The sequence below is a fragment of the Saccopteryx leptura genome, chromosome 5, assembly GCF_036850995.1.
Source record: "Saccopteryx leptura isolate mSacLep1 chromosome 5, mSacLep1_pri_phased_curated, whole genome shotgun sequence".
Taxonomy (NCBI): Eukaryota; Metazoa; Chordata; class Mammalia; order Chiroptera; family Emballonuridae; genus Saccopteryx; species Saccopteryx leptura.
The window spans coordinates 200,375,038-200,398,742 of record NC_089507.1 but is presented as its reverse complement, the minus strand read 5'-3'; the positions used below and the strand labels follow the sequence as shown (position 1 = coordinate 200,398,742).

Below are 23,705 nucleotides of genomic sequence, written 5' to 3'. Positions count from 1 at the left end.
AAAAGCCAAATAAAAACCGAAGTGAACAGCAACAGCAGACAAGGAAAACAGGTCAAAATTAGAACATTTCATGTGTCTCCAGGGGCTGTAGGCCTCGGCCCGACACCTGGGAAATAGAATTTATCCGAAAGTGCTACATGGTTGTTACAAAAACCTCAATCATTTACATAGTAGAAAAGCCAGAAATACCTTGTTTCCTAGCAGTTTCCTTATCTTCCTCATGCTTTCCTGAGATCTGAATTATGCTTGAGACAATGAGGAAAGGAAAACAAGGCAAAAAATAATGCTTGTTTAGGTAAATATAATCGGCTAAGGAAGGCTTCCTAGAAGAGACATAATTCACTGAGTCCCAGTTTATAGAGAGAATCCCCAAACAAAGGACTTTTGTGAAGGGATCAGTCCTGAGCCCACCATAACTTAGCATACAATGGGACAGCTTAATAAAAGAGGTTTCCAAGGGCCACGATGGTTATCAAGGAGCACCGAAGGAGGGGTAGGGGGTGGGTGGGGGGAATAGAGAGGGAATAAACATCTGGAATGTTCCTATCTTCTTAATTAGCATTCATGAATGCATAAAAGGCTTATCAGCCTGAATCCAACCCATTTTCCAAATAAGAAGTTTGTACCCTTCTCTTGTGTATTTGTTATTGGTTAAGAGTTCAATGAATGTTTTAACAACTGTTTTAGTGAATGTCTCATTGTTTATGTTAAGTGACTAGGTATAATAAACAGCCCTTTAAATTTTGTTATAGGCCCTGGCCAATGGCTCAGTGGATAGAGTGTCAGCTTGGCATATGGATGTTCCGGCTTCAATTCCTGGTCAGGGCACACAGGAGAAGTGAACATTTGCTTCTCTCCTCCTCCCTCTCCCCCATCTCTTCCTCTCCCACAGCCAGTGAGTGGTTCGATTGGTCCAAGCATGGCAGGTTAGGGTGCTAAAAGTAGCTTGGTACTTGAGCATCGGCCCCAAATGGGGTTGCCGGGTCATCCTGGTCAGACCACATGCGAGAGGCTGTCTCACTGTCTCCCTTCTTCTCATTTAAAAAAAAAAAAAAAGTTCAGTTCAGTGACAGGTGCCAGTTAGCATGATACATTTTATAGTCATTTATGAATTCCATATTTTTCTTTGGATCATGCAAAACTCATAGATCCTTGAGTCTAGGGGCCCAGAAGCCTATAAAAATATTCCCAAAAGTTTAGGCAAAGCAGCCCTCAGCTTTCTTTGACCCCACCCGCTATTCAATTCCATTTGCTAGTCATCTTACAGCACATTTTTAATTTCTCATTATCATTCTGTCTATTGTAGCCTGAGGAGGAGAGGAAGGAGGCTCAGAGGGGTGGATGCTTGTGTCAGGGTGCGGAGACTAATCTTCAAATATTTCTTAATCTTCTGCTGCATATACACTGTATGCAAATGCTCTATGTGATAAAAAGAAATACACAACAACATCCCTTTAGGAGATGGCAAATGAATACTGTAGATTAGGTTTGCAAGCTGTATAAAAAGAATTTTGACCTCTAGGCATTATGAAAAAAATGCAAATATAATTTACTATAAGATATCCCTTTTTTTAATTTAAATTTATCTGATTAGCAGATACCAAAGTTAAATAACATTGTCTTTGCAAAGTATGGGGCAGTGGAATCTCTATACCTGACCTCCATGGGTGGGCGTGAAAATTAGTTCTACTTCCTCAGGGCGTATTTGGCAACATGTACTAAAGTAAAAGATGTACATATCCTTTGACCTAACAATCAGTCTGCTGGAAATTCGTCAGAAAGACTCCAAGGGAGCACAGGACAAATGATATATGTACAAGGAAATATACTGCAACATTGTATGTAAAAGCTAACTAATGGAAACAACCAAAATGGCCATTAGAGGAAGCTGTCCAAATAAGTGATGGCCATCTAGGATATGGCATTATGCTTCTGCAGCTGGAGGCAGCTGTGTTTGTGCTGATACGGAGTATTTCTATGAGTGAGGGTGAAATGAAGCAGCAAGCTGTCAAACTATGTTCTGGATGCTACCCACTCGGCTGAGTGGGAAAGAATGCTAGGTTGACCCATGTAAAAGTACCAATCAATATTAGACCATTTTTGACATATAAAGACAATAATTTGATATAATTCAATATTTTATATATATGTATGTATATGTATACATAAACATACATGTATATTTACTTAAATTTTTATTTTTGAGATACTTGTAGATTCACATGCAGTTGTAAGAAATAATAGGGCCCACATACCCTTGACCCAGTTCTCATAATGGTAACATGTTATAAAACTATAGTTCAGCCTGACCTGTGGTGGCTCAGTGGATAAGGTGTCAACCTGGAAACACTGAGGTTGCCGGTTCAAAACCCAGGGCTTGCTTGGTCAAGGCACATATGGGAGTTGATGCTTCCAGCTTCTCCCCCCTTCTCTCTCTCTCTCCCTCTCTCTCCTCTCTAAAAATGAATAATAATAAAAAAAAAAAACTGGCCCTGGCCGGTTGGCTCAGCGGTAGAGCGTCGGCCTGGCGTGCGGGGGACCCGGGTTCGATTCCCGGCCAGGGCACATAGTAGAAGCGCCCATTTGCTTCTCCACCCCCGCCCCCCCTCCTTCCTCTCTGTCTCTCTCTTCCCCTCCCGCAGCCAAGGCTCCATTGGAGCAAAGATGGCCCGGGCGCTGGGGATGGCTCCTTGGCCTCTGCCCCAGGCGCTAGCCCCAGAGGGGCAGAGCATTGCCCCCTGGTGGGCAGAGCATCGCCCCTGGTGGGCGTGCCGGGTGGATCCCGGTTGGGTGCATGCGGGAGTCTGTCTGACTGTCTCTCCCCGTTTCCAGCTTCAGAAAAATACAAAAAAAACCCCCAAAAAACTATAGTTCAACATCACAGCTGGGAGGTTGGCATTGATGCAGACAGTACAGAGTACTCATCACCACCAGGATCCCACCTGTTGCCCCTTCAGAGCCAACCCCTTTCCATCTTCCAACTCTGTCCCTGAACCCTGGCAACCACTAATCTGTTCTCCGCTTGTAAGGATAGTTTGGTCGGGGCCTGACCTGTGGTGGCGCAGTGGATAAAGCGTCTACCTGGAAATGCTGAGGTCGCCGGCTCGAAACCCTGGGCTTGCCTGGTCAAGGCACATATGGGAGTTGATGCTTCCAGCTCCTCCCCCCGTCTCTCTCTCTGTCTCTGTCTCTCCCTCTCCCTCTCTCCTCTCTAAAATGAATAAATAAAATAAAAAATTTAAAAAAATAACTAAGGATAGTTTGGTCATTTCAAGGATGTTCTATTAACGGACTCATATAATATGTAACCTTCTTGGATTGGCTTTCTTTCATGCATATCATCAGGCTGCTGAGTGCACCAACAGCTTGTTGCTCTTCACTGCCCAGGTCTACCCCACGGTGTGTGTGCACCACAGTTGAACCACTCACCTGTTGAAGCACATGTGCGTGGTGTCCAGTTTGAGCCTATCGTGAACAGAGCTGCTATCAAATGTTCATGCACAGATTTTTGTGTGAATGTAAATCTTGTATCTCTGGGATCAATGACCAGTAAGGCAATTGCTGGGTTATACGGTAGGGGCAGTGTAGTTGTTTCATTTTATTTTATTTTTTTATTTTGTTAATTTTTTTTTTTAGAGAGGAGAGAGAGAGAGAGAGAGAGAGAAAGAAGGGGGAGGGAGGAGCAGGAAGGATCAACTCTCGTATGTGCCTTGACCAGGCAAGCCCAGGGTTTCGAACCGGCGACCTCAGTGTTTCCAGGTCGACGCTTTATCCACTGCACCACCACAGGTCAGGCGGATTTTTTTTGTGTTTGTTTGTTTTTTTAAGAAAATGCCAAACTTGTTTTCCAGAGTGGCTGTCACATTTCACGTTCCTACCAACATCGTATGGGTGAACTACTTTTTTTTTTTTTTTTTTTTTTTTACAGAGACAGAGAGAAAGTCAGAGAGAGGGATAGACAGGGAGAGACAGACAGAAACAGAGAGATGAGAAGCATCAATCATTAGTTTTTTGTTGCATGTTGCAACTCCTTAGTTGTTCATTGATTGCTTTCTCATATGTGCCTTGACCGTGGGCCTTCAGCAGACCGAGTAATCCCTTGCTGGAGCCAGCGACCTTGGGCTCAAGCTGGTGAGCTTTTTGCTCAAACCAGATGAGCCTGCGTTCAAGCTGGAGACCTCGGGGGTCTCGAACCTGGGTCCTTCTGCATCCCAGTCCGACGCTCTATCCACTGCGCCACCGCCTGGTCAGGCTGAACTACTTTTTCCACATCCTCACTAGCATTTGCTGCTGTCACTATCTTTTTTGCTTTTCCCCCCTCTCTTCTGATTGGTGTGTGATATTTCCTGGCAATCTATTTTTGCATTTCCCTGATTGCTAGTGATGTTGTACATCTTTTTGGGCTTATTTTCCCTCTGCGGATCTTCTTTGGTAAAATCTCTGGGTCGCCCTGGCCAGTTGGCTCAGCGGTAGAGCGTCGGCCTAGCGTGCGGAGGACCCGGGTTTGATTCCCGGCCAGGGCACATAGGAGAAGCGCCCATTTGCTTCTCCACCCCTCCGCCGCACTTTCCTCTCTGTCTCTCTCTTCCCCTCCCGCAGCCAAGGCTCCATTGGAGCAAAGATGGCCCCGGGCGCTGGGGATGGCTCTGTGGCCTCTGCCCCAGGCGCTAGAGTGGCTCTGGTCGCAATATGGCGACGCCCAGGATGGGCAGAGCATCGCCCCCTGGTGGGCGTGCCGGGTGGATCCCGGTCGGGCGCATGCGGGAGTCTGTGACTGTCTCTCCCCGTTTCCAGCTTCAGAAAAATGAAAAAAAAAAAAAAAAAAAAAAATCTCTGGGTCTTTTACTCCTTTTCTTTTTTTCTTTTTTTTCTTTTTTTCTTTTTCTGAAGCTGGAAACGGGGAGGCAGTCAGACAGACTCCCGCATGCACCCGACCGGGATCCACCCGGCGTGCCCACCAGGGGGCGATGCTCTGCCCATCCGGGGCGTTGCTCTGTTGCGACCAGAGCCACTCTAGCGCCTGGGGCAGAGGCCAAGGAGCCATCCCCAGCGCCCGGGCCATGTTTTGCTCCAATGGAGCCTTGGCTGCCGGAGGGGAAGAGAGAGACAGAGAGGAAGGAGAGGTGGAGAAGCAGATGGGCGCTTCTCCTGTGTGCCCTGGTCGGGAATCGAACCCGGGACTTCCGCACGCCAGGCCGACGCTCTACCATTGAGCCAACTGGCCAGGGCCTCTTTTACTCCTTTTCTAATTGGGATATTTATTTTGCTGTTGAGAGATTCAAGAGTTCTTTATGAGCCCTGGCCGGTTGGCTCAGCGGTAGAGCGTCGGCCTAGCGTGCGGAGGACCCGGGTTCGATTCCCGGCCAGGGCACATAGGAGAAGCGCCCATTTGCTTCTCCACCCCTCCGCCGCGCTTTCCTCTCTGTCTCTCTCTTCCCCTCCCGCAGCCAAGGCTCCATTGGAGCAAAGATGGCCCGGGCGCTGAGCATGGCTCTGTGGCCTCTGCCTCAGGCTCTAGAGTGGCTCTGGTTGCAATATGGCGACGCCCAGGATGGGCAGAGCATCGCCCCCTGGGGGGGCAGAGCACCGCCCCTGGTGGGCGTGCCGGGTGGATCCTGGCCGGGCGCATGCGGGAGTCTGTCTGACTGTCTCTCCCTGTTTCCAGCTTCAGAAAAATGAAAAAAAAAAAAAAAAAAGAGTTCTTTATGTATCCTGCCACTGCAAGGATCCCTCACGTCCACCACTATTCCTTTGTCCTTTGTTGGAATCTGCAAATATATTCCACAGGCCATAGCTTGTCTTTTCATCCTCGTGATAGGATTGTTCACAGAGCAAATGCCTTCACTTTTACTGATGTCTCCTTGATCACCTTTTCCTTTTATGGACTGTGCCTTTGGTGTCAAGTCTCGGAACTTTTTGCCAAGCCCTAGATCCCGAGGATTTATCATACTTTTGTTTCTAAAAGTTTGACTATTTATATTATTTTCCAAACGTGCTCTCCAGCTCATCCAAAGACAGTGGCAGAGTTGGCAACAGGTGCTATTGAGGGGGTTAAGTTCAACCCAGTCTGGTCACTGGTGAAGATAGAGGTCATGTACAATAGAGCAGTGGTCCCCAACTGTTTTTGGGCCACGGACCGGTTTGATGTCAGAAAATATTTTCACGGACCGGCCTTTAGGGTGGGACAGATAAATGTATCACGTGACTGAGACAAGCGTCAAGAGTGAGTCTTAGATGGATGTAACAGGGAATCTCATCATTTTTAAAAAAATAAAACATCGTTCAGACTTAAATATAAATAAAACGGAAATAATGTAAGTTATTTATTCTTTCTCTGTGGACCGGTACCAAGTGGCCCACAGACCGGTACCGGTCTGCGGCCCGGGGGTTGGGGACCACTGCCATAGAGGGTGAGAAAGCATGTGTGAGAGCGAGAACAAGTGATTCCTGAAGGCGCCCGAGCCTCGGTGTTTCTCTCTCTTTGACCTTGTACTTTGCACTTACTATAAATCGCTCCCCAAAGCCAGTGAGTTCCCTTTAGGAGAATAATTCAGACTTTCTCCCTATATCATTAGCAAGCAACAGAGGTTGGCATTTCGAAGGACAAAAGTCCTTTCAACTCATCACCTTGATAACAGTGGTAGGAATGGAATAATAATTATAATGGTCAATAATATAATTATAAATAATAATGATCTACCTTCGTTGGACATGTTTCAGTTATCACACTGAGCACTTTGCATTCATCCTCGCTGGGTGCTCAGAGGAAGCCCGGGAGAATGTGCTGTTAGTGTTAATTCTCCTTTTACAGCTTTAGGCCAGGAAGGCTCTGTGCGGTGAGATGCCCTGCCAGGGTCATAGGCGTATAGTGAAGAAGACTGGGATTTTGAAAAATCATAGAGCACTAGAGGAGGTGTGTGTAAATCTTTTCAGGCTTCAGAGATGCCTTTGAAAATCAGACCTGAAGGTATCCACAAGCTGTAGTATTTGTGCTGGGACAACTGGCTATTGCTACGTAAACATATGGACCTTTCCTTCCCCCCATATACAAGAAAGAACTCAGAATGGATCACTGACCTAAACAGATGAGCCACAACCAGAACAATAACAGAAGACATAGGGGTATTTTTTGTGTGACCTTGGATTTGGCAGTGGATTCTTATATATGACACTAAAAGCATGGCCAACAAAAGAAAGAATAAAGCACAAGCCAGCAAAGAAAAAATAGATATAGGCTCTGGCCGGTTGGCTCAGCAGTAGAGTGTCGGCCCAGTGTATGGAAGTCCCAGGTTTGATTCCGGGTCAGGGCACACAGGAGAAGCGACCATCTGCTTCATCACCTCTTCCCCCTCTCCCTTCTGTCTCTCTATTTCTCTTCCTCTCCTGCAGCCATGCCTGGGTTGCAGCAAGTTGGCCTGGGGCACTGAGGATGGCTCCATAGCCTTACCTCAGGTGCTAAAATAGCTCAGTTGCTGAGCAACAGAGCAATGACCCCAGAAGGGCAGAGCATCACCCCATAAGGGGCTTGCCAGGTGGGTCTTGGTCATAGTGCACATGGGAGCCTGCCTCTCTGCCACCCTGCTTCTCATTTAAGAAAAGAAATAGATATGCTGGACTTCATCAAAATTAAAAACTTTGGGGCATCAAAGGACATCATCAAGAAAGGGTAATGACAGCCCATAGAAGTGAGGAAATAATTGCAAGTTACATATCTGATATAAAGTCTAGTTTCCAAAATATAGAGGGTGTTTCCTCAGAGGAGTGTCAGCAGCAAAGAGGATATGTCAGTCAGAAAACTTCTAAATATGGTGCCCTCCGGAAGAAACCACACCAAGAAACCTCGGAAGACATCAGGTGTCAGAACCTTTGACCTTGAGAAAGAAGATAAAAAAGTTCTGACTAGTTCAGAGGAGGATGTTACTGATGCGAAGACTCCGGTGATTGATAAGTTTGGGAAGAGAAGGATTTCTGCAGGAATAGTTGAAGATATGGGGGAGGAGGGGTGAAGTACAGAATATGCTGGGAAAACGTGAAGCTGACATTAACAATGCTCTTCTTGCAAAGAGAAAAGGACAAGCAATGTATAGCAAATGTATAGCTTCTCTCAAAGGCAGTACCCATAAAATTGAACATATTTGGAAAAACCCAACAAGATCAAAGGCAGCTGAACCAAGAACATTCTCAGCAGTTTCTGACTTTGTTTCAGCCGCAGGAGACAGATGTGCAGAAAGCTGAGGAACATAAAGGAAAACTAGCTAATGTGGTTCGACAGCAACAAAAGGTTTTTCAACAACCTAGAGTTGTTCAGAGCCAGGGGCTGAAAACAATTAAACAGTTCATGTGAACAGTTCACAAAGAGTACGGAGGACTTGGAGAAGGATCATGATCCTCTTCCTTACTGGTGCACAGAATGAACTTAAAAGAAAAATGGCTATGTTGCAAAAAACGAATTATGATGGACACTCAGCAGCAGGAGATGGCAAATGTCCCAAAATCTCTTCAGTCCCTGTTATTCTTAGAAGGAAGAACTTGAACCTGAGTAATATGATACAATTATAACATTAGCTAAGAGGCACGTTAAGTCTTTAGAGTGGTTCAAAAATTCTATTTTAAAATATTACACTGTGTTCATCATTAGCTTCAGTGCAAGCCTCCCTTCTGCTAACCTCCAACTAAAACCCAAAGTTAAAAATATATGTAGACATAAAGAACTCTTACAGTTTAACAACAAAAAGACAAATAACGCAATCAAAATGTGGGCAAAGAACTTTAACAGACACTTTTTTTTTCTAAAGAAGATATGCCAATGACCAATAAGCATATGAAAAGATACTCAATATCATTAGTCACTAGGGAAATGGAAATCAAAACCACAATGAGATACCATATCATACCTGGTAAGATAGCTGTCACCAACAAAACAAAACACAAAAACAAAAATGAAAAAATAAGTGTTGGTAAGGATGTGGAAAAATTGGAACATGTATACATTGCTGGTGGGAATGTAAAATGGTTCAGCTGCTATAAAAAACAGCTTGGTAGCCTGACCTGTGGTGGCGAAGTGAATAAAGCGTTGACCTGGAATGCTGAGGTTGCCGGTTCAAAACCCTGGGCTTGCCCGGTCAAGGCACATATGGGAGTTGAAGCTTCCTGCTCCTCCCCCCTTCTCTCTCTCTCTCTCTCTCTCTCAATCTCTCTCTCTCTCCTCTAAAATGAATAAGTAAATAAAAATTAAAAAAACAAAAACAAAAACAGCTTGGTATTTCCACAAGAAACTAACCATAGAATTACTATGTGATCTAACAATTCCACTTCTAGGTATATACTCAAAAGAATTAAAAACAGGCATTCAAATACACACACACCCACGTGCATGGCAGTACTGTTGATACTAGCCCAAGCTGTAAATAAACCAGATGCTCATCAACTCAAGAAGGAAACAAAATGAGGAATATAAATACAATGAAATAGTATTCGGCCGTAAAAACAAATGAAGTACTGATATGTGCTATGGTGTGGAAGAATCTTGAAAACATTACAGGAAGTTGAAAGAATTCCAGCATAAAAATGTCATATGAAATGTGAGTCCCTTATATGAACTATCCAGACGAGGTAAATCCACAGAGACAGAATGCAGATTGGTGGTTGGTGGGAAAGAGGAGTTCAGAGCACTGGGTCCAGGGTTTTAGAGAGAAATGTTTTAGTGCTAGAGAGGTGGTGTATGATACTGTGAAAGTTTCACACTATTCACTTTCAGATAGTTACTTCTTTTCTTTTTTTTAATTCAGTGAGAGGAAGCGAGGCAGAGACAGACTCCCGCATGCACCCCGACCAAGATTTACCAGCAAGCCCACTACGGGGCGATGCTCTGCCCATCTAGGGTGTTGCTCCGTTGCTTCATTGCAACTGGAGCCATGTTTTAGCACCTGAGGTAGAGGCCAAGGAGCCATACTCAGTGCCTGGGGCCAACTTGGTCCGATCGAGCCATGGCTGCAAGAGGGGAAGAGAGAGAGAGACATAGGGAGAAAGAGAGAAAAGGGGGAAGGGTGGAGAAGCAGACGGTTGTTTCTCCTGTGTGCCCTGAACCCTGTGTGCCCTGACTGGGAATCAAACCCGGGACTTCCACATGACGGGCTGATGCTCTATCCACTGAGCCAACTGGCCATGGCCCAGATAGTTTCTTCTATGTTATATGAATTTCACATCAATTTAAAAAAATGAGCATTTAGTTCTAGGGGTTTGGGGGTCAGCTGCTCCTCACTATGGACTGTATAGGGATGCCCAAGGGAGAGCAGAGTGGGTGTATGCTCTTTGTGATCTTTATTAACGTTTCTCTAATGCTAATCCCTCAAGTCACTTGGCTCCTGACACCAAAGAGCACTGGACTGAGGGCCTGAAGAACCAGTATTTCCCAACTTTTGACCTTGAGCAAGCCACTTAGACTCTCTGAGCCTGAACTTCTCTGCATCGTGCAGGCAGCGAGGGAGGACAGCTGCAGGACTGGGGAAGGGACGCATGTGCACACGTTAGCCTGTTCCTTCCTTCGCTCGTATTCCACAGGCTATCAGGGTAGGACAGGGTGGAAAGCAGGGGGGAGGTCAGCCCCAGGGTCTCAGAGGCACCAAAAAACTGGCCAGCTCTGTCCATTTTATCCATCGTCCGGTTCTGAAGGGGAAGCCATCAAATTGGCCTTTGCCAACAAAGACAAAGGCTGCAGGGCTCAGGTACTGCCCACGTGTCTTAGCTGGGCAGATGCAACTCCAACAGCTGGGCCTGAAGGCCACCCCTGCGGCTACCTGTCCTCCCAGGGGCTCTGCCAGGGTGGAATGAACGCTGGCCCTTGATGACAATAAGACATCTGATAAGAAACGGTTTGGATGTGACAGAGAACACACGTTAACAGTCCAGCGTGGTGAAATTATCACAGAGTGGCATAAAAGGAGCAAAATTATCTCTGAGGAACCATGAAGGAATTTTACTGCCCGGTGACGTTATAAATCAACTTCTCTGTAAATGCAATAAAACAATTGTTTAGTCTGCATGATTCATACCACAAACCTTAGCATTCTGGGTTTTGATCTTATTGCCGCAATAAACTGTCTAGACAGCAATTAACAAACTGTTTTGCCTTCAGATGTTTGGAGTGCCAGTACCGCGGGAATCGGCCATCACAAGTACGGGGCTTCTTCCTGGTTCCTATTAATGATCGGGCTGGGGCGATGGGAAGGGAGAAGCCCGCAATCCGTCGGAATTCCGCCTCCTAGAAGTGTCCTCCTCTCCTCAGTGTCAGACTTCACCACATCATGCCGGTTTCTAACTGGCAGGAAATCTAAATGTTCAGATTTGTCCTTGGCTTGGGACTTTAGTGTCACCTTAGGAAGAAGTTGCCAGAATTAGCTTTTGAAAAACTAGCAGCATGGGAAGTCTAAGCTGGATCCTCAGATCCTATGGAGCAACTGAAAGAGACTGTATTTTTTTTTTTTTTTTAGATTTTATTTATTCATTTGAGAGAGAGAGAGAGAGAGAGAGAGAGAGAGAGAAAGGAGAGAGAAGGGGTGGGGGAGGAGCAGGAAGCATCAACTCCCATATGTGCCTTGACCAGGCAAGCCCCGGGTTTCAAACCGGTGACCTCAGTGTTCCAGGTTGACACTTTATCCACTGTGCCACCACAGGCCAGGCCAGAAAGAGACTATTTTAACGAGACCATCTCTATCTGCTGAGGGCTCCCTAAGTGGCAGGTGCTCCACACACACACCGTTTAAGTCAGTCATCACGATCATCCCAATCATCCCAGAAGGGGTGCAGCTTTGCCTGAGATTCTAGGGCTTGTAGTAAAGGCTGGGATTGAAATGAATTCTATTTTGGCAGCCACCCCCACCACCCCTTTCTACCAGGTCACATCTAAACCGATGGAGAAAAAATGCAACAGATTCTAAAGACTCCTAAATCTAAAGTCCCTTGAGCACAGGGCTCTCATTTAGTTGGTTACTCTGTCACATACATGGCTTTCAAATAACTGATGAGTGAATGAATGAATGTCTTCCGTGCACATGGAGAGGGATGCAAGCTGTAGCATTAATGGTCAGAAAGAAAAACTGGAAACCAACTATATGTCAATCAATAACGAACTAAACAATTAAGCTATGGAATAAACCTGAATCAGAGAAATATTCTGTTACAGTTAAAGAGAAAGAGACAGTTAAAGTGAACTGACTGAGGAAACTACATCTATTACTGAGTGACCAGAGCACGTCGTAAAACGAAACCAGAAAACACAACACAGTGCTATATATTCTGTACAGATGCATTTTCACATGTGGATGTGCATTGAAAAAATCCTGGAGATCGACATTTCGATTGACAGAGGTTTCCATTGGGGAAGGGGAGGAAAGAGATTGGGAAACAGGTCATCAAAAGGGACTAAGCCTCATCTGTAATGCTGTAGCTTTTTACAGAGAATATATCCCTTTTTCCTTCCTACCTATCTTCCATATACTTATCCTTCCTTCCTCCCTCCTTTCCTCCCTCCCTCCTTTCTTCCCTCCCTCCTTTCCTCCCTCCCTCCTTCCCTCCCTCCTTTCCTTTCCTTCCTTCCTTCCTTCCTTCCTTCCTTCCTTCCTTCCTTCCTTCCTTCCTTCCTTCCTTCCTTCCTTCCTTCCTTCCTTCCTTCCCTTGTGTCCCTGCCCAGCCTGCCTGCCTTCCTTCTTTCCTTCCTCCTTTCCTTCCTTCCTTCCTTCCTTCCTTCCTTCCTTCCTTCCTTCCTTCCTTCCTTCCTTCCTTCCTTCCTTCCTTCCTTCCAAGCCTCATCTGTAATGCTGTAGCTTTTTACAGAGAATATATCCCTTTTTCCTTCCTATCTTCCATATACATATCCTTCCTTCCTTCCTTCCTCCCTCCCTCCCTCCCTCCCTCCCTTTCTTCCTTCCTTCTTTTCTTCTATTCATCATCCATTCATCTATACACTCACTCATTCATGCCACTCTTGCCTGGTGTTCTATGCCAGATTGTTGAGATTACAAAAACAAATAACACATAACCTCTGGTTCCACAGATTCCAGTTTAGTGGGAAAGAAAATCAGGCCTCAGGAAGTAGAAAGCATTTGATCCTGAGGGAGTAGGGAGAGAAAATCTGAGAGTGTTTGGCTTCTGTCGCAGCCCTGGGGGTGGTTTAGGAAGATATGTGATACCCAGTCCTCTTCCCGGGTTCAGAGCTCAGTGAGAGAACATGGCCTGATTAACACAGCCAGCAACAGTGTGAGGCTGCACCTTTTGTCAAATGCCCCCCCACCAAACAGAGATCATAAGCAGGGTTCAAGGGTGACCGTCTGCCATACTTTTCAAAACAAAAAAAGCCTCCTCTGAGCTTCTTCCCCATCGTTTCCTCTCTTCTCAAGTAGAATGTAAGCTTTGTGAGGGCAGGGATTTCCTGTCTCATTCACCACTCCACCCCACGTGTGAAAAACATCACGGCACTCAGTACGTGTGTACTTCATAAGTAAATTCAGATTGTGCAGATGAGGAAAGTGAAGCTCACAGGGGTTGAACAGCTTCCCAAAGTCACCTGGTAATTCAGATCCAGGCAGCCAGGCTATAGAATCCAAAAGCTACAACTCACATGGCTCTTCTGTGCTAATGCATTGGTGCGCACAGCTGAAAGCTCCGGAGTCAAAACTCTAAAATTAAAAATAGAATTACTGCCTGACCTGTGGTGGCACAGTGGATAAAGTGTCGAACTGGAACACTGAGGTTGCCGGTTCGAAACCCCGGGCTTTGCCTGGTCAAGGCACATTTGGAAGTTGATGCTTTCTGTTCCTCCCCTGTTCGTTCTCTCTCCCTTCTCTCTCTTCCTCCTCTCTAAAATGAATAATAAGTTCTTAAAAATATATATAAATAGAATTACCATGTGGGCCAGCAGTCTGGCTTCTGAATATGAATCTGAAAGAACTGAAGTCAGGATTTTGAAGAGATATTTGTACTCCCACATTCACCACAGAACTATTCACAAGAGCCAAAGGTGGAAACTACCTAAATGGTCATCAGTGGATGAACGGATAAAGAAAATATGGTATATATCCATATAATAGTATATTATCCAGCCTTAAAAAAAGAAAGAAGTTCAGCCCTGGCCAGGTAGCTCAGTAGGTTAGAGTATCACCTCAATGCACCAAGATTGTGGATTTGGTCCCTGGTCAGGGTACATACAAGAATTAATCAATGAATGCATAAATAAGTGGAAAAACAAATTGATGTTTCTCTCTATCTTTTTTTCTTCCTCTTTCTAAAATCAATAAGTAAAAATATTTTAAAATTTGTGAACCCACCCGACTGGTGCTGGCACAGTGGATAGAGTGTCGACCTGGGACGCTGAGGTCCCAGATTTGAAACCCTGAGGTTGCCAGTCAAAGTGTGGGTTCCTCTGGCTTGAACGCAGGTTCACAAGCTTGAACGCGGGTCGCCAGCTTGAGTGTGGGATCATTGAAATGATCGCATGCTCGCTGGCTTGAGCCCAAATGTTGATGACTTGAGCCCAAAGGTTGCTGGCTTGAAGCCCAAGGTCAGTGGCTTGAGTCCAAGGTTGCTGGTTTGAGCAAGGGGTCACTGGCTTGGCTGGAGTCCCCTAGGTCAAGGCACATATGAGACACAATCAATGAACAACTAAAGTGACACAACTACAAGTTGATGCTTCTCATCTCTCTCCCTTCCTGTCTTACTCGCTAAAACACACACACACACACACACACACACACACACACACACACACACACACACAAGATAACAACACCTAAGAATGCAAAGCAAATAAAAGCAAATATTGATCAACATAAAAAGAGAGATTAACAGCAATACAGACATAGTAGGGAACTTTAACACTCCGTTGACATCAATGGATAGATATTCCAAACAGAAAGCCAACAAGGAAATAGGGCCTTAAGTGACACACTAGGCCAGATGGATTTATTTTTTATTTATTTTTTTCTTAAAAATTAAATTTAATGGGGTGACATTGGTCAATAAGAATATATAGGTTTCAGATGGACTGAATTGATATGTCAGAGCATTTCACCCCAAAGGAGCAGAATATACATTCTTTTCAAGTTAACATTAAACATTTTTCAAGCTAGACCACACATTAGGCCACAAAACAAGTTTCAATAAATTTAAGAAGGTTGAAATCATAGCAAGCATTTTCTCAAACTGCAATGGTATGAAACTAGAAATCAGTGAGAAAAGAACTGAACACACACAAACACGTGGAGGCTAAAGGACATATTATTAAACGACTAATGAATTAACAATAAGATCAAGGAAGAAATCAAAAGATACATTGAGACAAATGAAAATGGGAATACAACAAACAACCCCAAATCAATGGGGCACAAACTAGTCTTAGGAGGGAAATCCAAAGCGTTACAGGCATACCTCAAGAAATGAGAAAAATCTCAAACGAACAATCTCACCTTACACTTAAAGGAACTAAAAAAAGAACAATAAACAAAGCCCAAAGTGAGTCGAAGGAAGGAAATAATAAAGATAAGAGTGGAAATAAACAAAATAGAGTCTAAAAACACAATACAAAAGATCAATGAAACCAAGAGTTGGTTCTTTGAAAAGATAAACAAGATTGATAAACCTTTAACCAGACTCATCCAGAACAAAGTCAGAGGACCCAAATAAATAAAGTCAGAAATGAAAGAGATGGGACCACTGACATCACAGATACAAAGGATTATAAGGAAATATTATGAACAACTATATGCCAACAAATTGGACAATCTGGAAGACACCGATTTATTCCTAGAAGCATTCAATCTTCTAAAACAGAATCAAGAAGAAAGAGAAAATCTGAGCAGCTACATTACAATCAAGGAAATCAAAGCAATAATAATAATCAAAAAGACTCTCCCAGCAACCGAAAGTCCTGGACCAGATGGCTTCACAGGTAAATTTTTTTTTTTTTAAATAATAGTTGACACACACAGTTTTATTCATTTATTTATTTATTTATTCTTTTTTTTTTTAGAGAGGAGAGAGAGAGAGAGAGAGGAGAGAGAGACAGAGAGAGAGAAGGGGGGAGGAGCTGGAAGCATCAACTCCCATATGTGCCTTGACCAGGCAAGACCAGGGTTTCGAACTGGCGACCTCAGCATTTCCAGGTCGACGCTTTATCCACTGCGCCACCACAGGTCAGGCTCACAGGTAAATTTTAATTTAACAACATTCAAAGAATAACTAACACCAGTCCTCGTGCTATTTTTAAAAATTCAAGAGAAGGGGCCTGACCTGTGGTGGTGCAGTGGATAAAGTGTCAACCTGGAAACACTGAGGTTGCCAGTTCAAAACCCTGGGCTTGCTTGGTCAAGGCACATATGGGAGTTGATGCTTCCTGCTCCTCCCCCCTTCTCTCTCTCTCTCTCACTCTCCTCTCTATAATGAAAAATAATTAAAAAAAAAAAAAGAGAGAAGGGAAGACTCTTAAGCTCATTTTAGGAGGCTAACATTATGCTGACTCCAAAATCAGAGACACTACAAAGAAAGAAAATTATATGCCAATATCCCTGATGAATTTAGATGCAAAAATGCCTACAAAGGAATCAGCAAACCAAATTCAGCCATACATTAAAAAGATCATATACCATGATCAAGTGAGACATATTCCTGGGATGCAAGGTGCAGGCTTGGTGCAACATCTGCAAATCAATTAATGTGACACACCACATAAACAAAAGGAAGGATAAAAATTATGTGATCATATCAATAGATGAAGAAAAAGTATTTGACAAACACCAAAAGAACAAACACGAAACAATCTAATTTAAAAATGGGCAGAGGGCACTGCCTGGGTAGTTCACTTGGTTAGAGTGTCATCCCAATATGCCAAGGTTGCAGGTTTGATCCCTGGTCAGGGCACATACAAGAAGCAACCAATGAATGCATAAATAAATGGAACAACAAATTGATCTCTCTCTTTCTCTTCCTCTCTAAAATAAAAATTTAAAAATTAGGCCCTCGCCCTGGCCGGTTGGCTTAGCGGTAGAGCGTTGGCCTGGCGTGCAGGAGTCCCAGGTTCGATTCCCGGCCAGGGCACACAGGAGAAGCGCCCATCTGCTTCTCCACCCCTCCCCCTCTCCTTCCTCTCTGTCTCTCTCTTCCCCTCCCGCAGCCAAGGCTCCATTGGAGCAAAGATGGCCTGGGCACTGAGGATGGCTTTGTGGCCTCTGCCTCAGGCGTTAGAGTGGCTCTGGTCGCAACAGAGCGACACCCCAGATGGGCAGAGCATCGCCCCCTGGTGGGCGTGCCGGGTGGATCCCGGTCGGGCGCATGCGGGAGTCTGACTGCCTCCCTGTTTCCAACTTCAGAAAGAAAAAAAAAATTAAAGAAAATTAAAAATAGGTAGAGGACCTGAATAGATACTTCTCCAAAGAGGACATACAGATGAGCAACAGACATATGAAAGGATGCTCAACATCACTGATCACCAGAGAAATGGAAATTAAAACCACAATGAGATATCATCTCACACCTGTCAGAATGGCTTTCATCAATAAATCAACAAACAACAGGTATTGGCCAACTTGTGGAGCAAAGGGAACCCTGGTGCACTCTTGGGGGGAATGCAGATTGGTGTAGCTACTATGGAAAATAGTATGGAGGTTCCTCAAAAATTAAAAATGTAACTGCCTTATGATGCAGTGATTCCACCCAGGCAGGGGTGCAGCAGATAGAGCATCAGCCTGGGACACTGAGGACCTGAGTTTGAAACCCCGAGGTCACTGTCTTGAGCGTGGGCTCACCTGCTTGAGTATGGGGTCACCAGCTAGAGCATGGTATCATAGACATGACCCCATGATCACTGGCTTGAGCCCAAAGGTTGCTGGCTTAAAACCTAACATTGCTGCCTTGAAACTCAAGGTCACTGGCTCAGCTGCAGTAACCCCTCTTCCCCATCAAGGCACATATGAGAAAGCAACCAATTAACAACTAAGGTGTCACAACTATGAGATGATGCTTCTCATCTCTCTCCCTTCCTGTCTGTCCCTGTCTGTCTGTCTACCTGCCTATCTCTCACTAAAAAAAGAAAAGAAAAGAATATCGGCATCCATCCCTATGTTCAGAGCAGCAATAGCCACGATATGGAAGCAACCCAAGTGCCCATCAGTAGACAAACAGATAAAAAAGTGGTGGTACATGTATATACAATGGAATATTACTCAGCCATAAAAATAAATAAAATCTTAGCACTTGTTGCAGCACAGATGGACCTAGAGGGTATTATGCTAAGTGAAATTATTCAGACAGAAAAGACAAACGCCATATGATTTCACTTATATGTAGAATCTAAAAAGCAAAATGAACAAACAAAATAGAAACAGACTCAGATACAGAGTACTGATCGCCAGTGGAGAGGGCAGCTGGCGCTGGGAAAAACAGGGGAAGGGACTGAGAAGTAGGATTCCATAGAAGAATGTGTAAGGCTATACCACCCGGAAGGTGCCTGGTCTCCGCTTTGGTGGGTTTAATTCACATTTCTTGATTATGAATGAGATTGGTCATTGCTTTATACATTTATTGGACATTCATACTTCTTGTTTCGTGAAATGCCCATTCAAGTATTTTTAGTCCATTTTCTATTATATTATTTGGATTTTTTCTTACTGATTTGTAGAAATTCTTTATTGATTCTGACATCTAATAACTATAAACTTTTAATTTTCTCCCTGATACTAGCTCACTTTTCCTTTCTTTTTCTTAATTAAAAAAATTTTGCCTGACCAGGCGGTGGCGCAGTGGATAGAGCGTCGGACTAGGATGTGGAAGACACAGGTTCAAGACCCCGAGGTTGCCAGCTTGAGCGCGGGATCATCTGGTTTGAGCAAAAAGTCACCAGCTTGAGCCCAAGGTCGCTGGGCCGAGCAAGGGGTTACTTGGTCTGCTGAAGGCCCGCAGTCAAGGCACATATGAGAAAGCAATCAATGAACAACTAAGGTGTTGCAACACACAATGAAAAACTAATGATTGATGCTTCTCATCTCTCCGTTTCTGTCTGTCCCTGTCTATCCCTCTCTCTGACTCTCTCTCACTGTAAAAAAAAAAAAAAAAAAAAAAAAAAAAAAAAAAAAAAATTTATTGATTGATTTTTAGAGATAGAGAGGAAAGGGGGTGGGGAGAGAGAGAAATGACCAGGATCAATCCTGCAACCCTGGTGCATCAGGACGACGCTCCAGCTAACTGAGCTACCCGGCCAGGGCCTAGCTCATCTTTTCAACTTCTTTGTGGTCTCCCCTGATGTAGCTGTACTTATCAATTTGTTACATTTTAATGTAGGTGTGTTTATCAATTTTTTTCCTTTATGGAATCTCTGTCTTTTGTAGCTAATATAACATTTCATAACTCTTCCTATATTTTACCCCAGACATTTGCCCTTAACTTTCAAGTCTTCCATCACCTGGAACAGACTTTGTTTTGAGATGTAATTCACCTACCATGCAACTCATCCTTTAGAATGGATATTTCTATACTGCTCACAAAAATTAGGAGATATTTCAAAACGAATATGAAGCGATAAAATATCCCCTAATTCTTGTGAGCAGTGTATATTACATGAGGATGAGACATAAGTTCGTGCTTTCCTCTCCGGATAGCTAATTATCTTGTACTGTTTAGTATTTATTTTTTATAAAGACTTTATTTATTCATTTTAGAGAAAAGAGAGAAAGAGAGAAGGGGGAAGGAGCAGGAAGCATCAACTCTCATTTGTACCTTGACCAGGCAAGTCTGTTTTGTTTTTTTTAAATTTAATCTTTTTTTTTTTTTTTAGATTTTATTTTATTGATTTAGAGAGAAGAGACAGAGAGAAGGAGAAAGGCAGGGAGAAGGAGGAATGGGAAGCACCAATTCACAGTTGCTTCTTGTATGTGCCTTGACCGGGCAAGCCACGGGTTTTGAACCGGCAACCTCAGCGTTCCAGTTTGACACCTTATCCACTGTGCCACCACAGGCCAGGTGCAAGCCTGGGTTTTTGAACCGACAACCTCAATGTTCCAGGTTGATGCTCATTTATTCTTTCTTATTCTTCATAGATCTGTGCTATTTTATTATAATAATAATTTTCCATATCACCTTGGCTATATTTCTGGGCTCTTCACTTCACTCTACTGGTCTTGTGTTCTCTCCCTACACCGATATTACTCTGAGTAACGATAGATTTATTAAATGATGTTCACTGTTTGGCAGGGCGTGTCTCCCCCCAATCTGCTTTTCCGTGGGAATTTCCTTGGCTCTTCTTGACCATTTGCTTGGTCATAAAAATTGAGAGTTTATTAAGTTCTTTTTAATTTTTTTAATTTTTTAAAAAAGATTTTACTTATTCATTACAGAGAGGGGTGGGGGGGGGGAGCAGGAAGCATCAACTCCCATATGTGCCTTGACCAGGCAAGCCCAGGGTTTTGAACCGGCAACCTCAGCATTTCCAGGTTGACGCTTTATCCACTGCGCCACCACAGGTCAGGCGAGAGCTTATTAAGTTCTTGAAAAACCTGATTCTATAGGTTGAATTCATTTAGGAAAGTTATTTTTTAATTAATTTATTTATTTATTCATTTTAGAGGAGACACAGAGGGGGGAGGGAGGAGCAGGAAGCATTAACTCCCATATGTGCCTTGACCGGGGAAGCCCAGGGTTTTGAACCGGCAACCTCAGTGTTCCAGGTCGAAGCTTGATCCACTGCGCCACCACAGGTCAGGCAGTTTTTCTTTTCTTTTTTTTTTTTTTAAGAATTCATTTATCTATTTGTTTTCAAATTTATTAGCATATTATTGTTCATAATGTCCTTGTATTTTAAAACCTTGCTGCATATGGAGTTACAGTCTCATAATACTGTTTATTTGTGCTGTTCTGGTTCTTTTTTGATATTTTAACTGAATGCCAATTTTTATCAGGCTTTTTAAAAATTGATTTGAGAAAAACAGAGAGAGACACCAACTTTTGCTGTTCCATTGACTTATGCATATTCATTGGTTGATTCCCGTATGCGCCCTGACCAGGATTGAACCCGCAACCTTGGTGTGTCGAGACAAAGCTCTAACCAACTGAGCTACCCGGCCAGGGCTCATCATCTATTCTTTTCAAATGGAAGCATTTAAGTTCCTAGGTACTACTTCAGTTGCAAACCACGTTTTGAGTTATAAATATTTCAAAATTCAGTAAGAATTTATCTTTTTAGCCATGACTTTTTTAGAAATGTGTCTTAAATTTTCCAAATGCGTAGGGTTTCTGAAGTCATCTTTAGATTATTGATTTCTCACATTTTAGTCAGAAGACATGGTATAAATGTTATTCAAATTTAAAACTAGGTGAGGTGAACCCTGGCTGGGTGGCTCAGTTAGTTAGTGTGATCTTGACACGCCAGGGTGCGGGTTTGATCCCTGGTCAGGGCACATACAAGAATCAATCAATGGATGCATAAATAAATGAAAAAATAAATTGATGTTTCTCTCTCTCTCTTTAAAAATCAATTAAAAGGCCTGACCTGTGGTGGTGCAGTGGATAAAGCGTCGACCTGGAAATGCTGAGGTCGCCGGTTCGAAACCCTGGGCTTGCCTGGTCAAGGCACATATGGGAGTTGATGCTTCCAGCTCCTCCCCCTGTCTCTTTCTCCTCTCTCTCTCTCTGTCTCTCTCTCTCTCCTCTCTAAAATGAATAAATAAAAATTAAAAAAAGAATGTCTGTGCCTGACCTGTGGTGGCGCAGTGGATAAAGCGTCGACCTGGAAATGCTGAGGTTGCCGGTTCAAAACCCTGGGCTTGCCTGGTCAAGGCACATATGGGAGTTGATGCTTCCAGCTCCTCCCCCCCTTCTCTCTCTCTGTCTCTCCTCCTCCCCTCTAAAATGAATTAAAAAAAAAAAGGCACCTCTTACCTAAGAGTGTGCCTTAAAAAAAACAAAAAAACAAAACAAAAATCAATTAAAAAATAACTGGAAGAAGGAGGGGCTGACTGGTGGTAGTCCAGTGGACAGAGCATCTACCTTAGAAGCTGAGGTCCCAGGTCGGAAACCCTGAGGTTGTTGGTTTGAGCGCAGGCTCAACAGCTTGAGCGCGGGGTCGCTGGCTTGAAGGTGGGATCATCGACATGAACTATCAGGATTGTACACAGCCTAACATCAGCTTTTGGTCTTCAGTGTTTTTAATGTTTTACGAGGGCAGGGAAGGAATCGTGAGCTTGTAGACACGAACATTTATTAAACCTGTAAAACAGGTCTGGTACTCTGTACTTCTTCAAATGTTTGAAATTCTTCTAAATGCAAGATTATTGGAACTTCTGTTAAGAGATTAGAAGGACTCTTCTCAAACAGTTTTCCACCAGGTAGTAAATAAAAACATGTCTGAAAAAAAGTGGGGGCTTTAAGCAATGTGGATCTTGGAACAGAAAAACAACAATAATGGAAAAAGTGGTGTCATCCGAATGAAGCCTGCAGTCTGCACAGTAGCGTTTTACCAATGCTAATTCCCTAGCCATGACCAGAGCACCAGGGTAATGTTAACATCGGGGAAGTTGGATGCAGGGCATGTGAGAACTCAGTACTATCTTTGCAACTTTTCTATAATTTAAGATGATTCTAAAACAAAAGGTTGTTTTGTCCTTTTTAAAGAGAGATGGATAACATCGTGTTGCTGAGGGTAGAGACTTAAGGGCCATCGGGAACTCCCACCTATTGGTGGGTAGGAGTGTCAAGTGGTTGAACTTTTTTAAGGGTGTATTAGTTTCCCTAGGGCTGCCATGACACCTGACCACAAACTGGATAGGTTTAAAACAGCAGAGATGTAACCTCTCACAGCTCTGGAGGCTGCAAGTCTGAAATCACGACATCCGGAGAGCCAGGCCATCTGAAGGCTCTAGGGAAGGCCTTCCCGGAGCCTCTTCCAGCTTCGGGGGACTCCCAGCCGAGGGTCCTGCTCCTCGGCTTTCAGCTCCGTCGCTCAGTCTCTGTCTCTGTTTCCCATGGTGACCACATCTGTCTCTGGGGCTGTGGCTCTTCTCTTCTTACAAAGGACGCCGGTGGCAGGGTTAAGGGCCTACCCGACTGGTAACTGACTACATGATTCTGATCTGCAGTGACTGTGTTTCCAGATAAGGTCACCTTCCGAGGTTCTGGGACGGGAAGGCTCCTTGCCCACACTAGCAGCCTTTCAGCCGCTTGCAGGGGGCTGCTTCCATCCTGGGAAACGTCTCTCCCTGTGGAAAGTTCTAATGGACATTAGGACTGCTCACCTCATTTGAGAGGATTTTTCACCGTGGGAAGCCGTTCTTGTATTTTAGGTACTCAGAGATGTCTGGGGGGAAGTTCACTGAGTGGAGAACTTCCCCTTGATAAGCTGCCACTTTTGAGAACAGGTCACCTGTGATTCTGAGCTTGTCACCCCATGGACCCACCGCCCCATCCCCCCGGCATCCTTACACCCATTTCAGCTATCCCCCAGTAGATCCTGAAGAGCATCCCAGGTCCTGGTCAGACTGGTTTATGAAACCACGATTTGAGGAGCCCAGTCTTGCAGGCGGGGGGCCCTGCCTTTGTGTGGCCGTAACGAGGTTATTTATGGAGGAGGACGGAGACCAACCACTCTCGGGAAGATGAAAGCGTCGAGGCTAAAGGGAAGCAGAAGCTCGGAGGGGCAGGTTTCTCCTCGGAGCAGTGACTCTCCAGAGAGG

General features: G+C 44.2%; 1 pseudogene; it reads left to right on the top strand.

Moving 5' to 3' along the window:
- Positions 1 to 7,805: 7,805 nt before the first annotated feature.
- Positions 7,806 to 8,533, top strand: LOC136406642 (synaptonemal complex protein 3 pseudogene; annotated as a pseudogene).
- Positions 8,534 to 23,705: the final 15,172 nt, after the last annotated feature.